Source organism: Arachis ipaensis, chromosome B1, assembly GCF_059453495.1.
Source record: "Arachis ipaensis isolate K30076 ecotype BB chromosome B1, ASM5945349v1, whole genome shotgun sequence".
Lineage (NCBI taxonomy): Eukaryota > Viridiplantae > Streptophyta > Magnoliopsida > Fabales > Fabaceae > Arachis > Arachis ipaensis.
This window is the reverse complement of record NC_142436.1, coordinates 77,236,750-77,238,997: the sequence shown is the minus strand read 5'-3', so window position 1 is coordinate 77,238,997 and position 2,248 is coordinate 77,236,750.

Genomic DNA, 2,248 nt, shown 5'->3' with positions numbered 1-2,248 from the left:
GTTTGACAAAATGCTTGGTAGGATGTTAGAGTAGATTTTTTAACATTCTTGGCTTGGAAAGAGGAATTAGGCAATCTTGAGTCGTTAAGACCCAACCTATGTTGGTGATCTAGAGTTGTTAGCTAGTATTATTTCCATTGACTTTAATCTCTTGCTAATTCAATTAGTGAGTTGATTAGGACTTTTGGATTGAGATTAGCTAGTCTTATTTGACTTTCTCTATATGTGAAGATAACATTATACCTTCTTCTATTGTTGGAGATGACGAAATAGGATAAATTCTTATTAATTATTGTTATTAGTGACTAGGATAGAAAGCCTATATTCTCAATCCTTGCCATGAATGTCTCTCTTTTATCAATTGCTTTCTTTAGTTGTTTCCTTTATTTTCTTGCCATTTACTTTCTTGCCCCTTTTATAAATCAAACCACTTGTTCCTTCATAGCCAATAATTGATCACTTCATTGCAATTCCTTGTGAGACGACCCGAGGTTTGAATACTTTAGTTTTTCATTGGGGTTTGTACTTGTGACAACCAAAATCTATTAAAATTTGATATGAGAATTGTTTGTTGGTTTGGAACTATGCTTACAACGAAGTAATTCCTTTTACTATAAGAGAAATTCTAAACCGACAACAATTCTCACCTATTAAATTTTTGGCGCCGTTGTCGGGGAATTGCAATGGTGTTATGTTATTGGCTATTGTATATATGTGAATATGTAAATATGTTTGCCTTTTGCCTCTTTGTTAGTTGTTGCTAGTTGTAGGACTTTGCTTTCTTTGTTTCTTGTTAGTTTTCGTTTTTGTTTTCTCTTGTCACCATGAATTCTCATCACTTTGGCTATGAGTGTGGTTCAAACTATGTTGTAGGAAATAGATGCTTTAATGAGGATTTGCATCAAGGATTTGGAGATCAAATGTGGGAGGAGCCCCAAGCTTATGGACAACCCTCTTGGCAACAACCTCCTCTGGTTTCTTATAGGTACAAACCAAATCTTAATGCATACCAATCTAATGTATGTTGTGACCCTCATTGTGATTATCAACCATAAGCACCACATACATATGACCCCTTCCCTCAATGTAGCCCTCAACAACCTCACTCACAAGCCTCATACCACCATTCACCTCCATATGATCCTAACCTATATCCACCATACCAACCACCATATGAACCATATCTAGAGCCACCACCATTCCAACACCAATACTCCCATGAACCACAAATTCCATATACACCACCTCAAGACTTCCACCAATATGAACCATCTTCCAACTATAACACCTTTCCCTCAAACAATAAAACCTCTCTTTCTACACCGCACCTAATGGACAAAGGTCTTCATGCCCTCGTGCTAGAACAAAGAGAGCTTAGATCTCGTATCCTAAGGCAACAAGAGGAAACGAAAAAGGAGTTTAAGGAGCTAGAAGCTAAGATTGCTATTGTGATGGAAGCCGTTAGCAACATGGTCTTATCCCACCTAAGCCTATACGATCAAGGCACTCCCATTGTTGAATATGAAGAAGCAATCAAGGAGCATAGTGAGGGAGTGAATTTGGAGTTTCAAGGTGGAGAAGGGGAGTTGAGACAAGAAGTGCAACAAGAGGAGGAGGTAGGGATTATTGAATAAGAGGAAGTAGTGGTTGAAGATTTAGGAGATGTTGAGTGCAAAGAGGAATCTCAAGTAGAAGAGCCTTCTTCCAGGGATTTGAAATTGATGTTGAGGAGGATAGTACACAACCTCCAAGGCATAATGTGATTGAAGAATTGGAAGAAGTGGGGCAAGCACCAAGCTTCTCTATCTATGATGATTTCGCATCAACATATGATCCTTTGGAGTTTGAGGAATCCTTCCCCATTGGGCTTGGAATTGATGATGAGGTAGACTTCACTAAACCTCCTATCTATGATTTGAGTGATGGGGAAGAGCTAGAAGAATTTGGTGAAGAGGCATGTGAACTTGAGGAAGCTTGGCAAGAGGAAGAGCTTGAAGAACCTTGTCAAGTGGTGGAAGCCTCTAGAAGAGGATGGACGGGAATGGAATGTATGTTATCAAGACTGTTAGGAACTTCTCCACCTAGGCCGCCATCTAATCCTTCAATTGAGTGGGTAAAACTCATTACTCTTAGCTTTATTATCCCACTTGAATTTGGTTTGCTTGAAATGGATGGCCAACTTAAGGTGCTTTGCAGAATTAAGCGTAAGAGGAGGATGTTTAGTGGTTGGCGTTGTAAATCTAGGCTC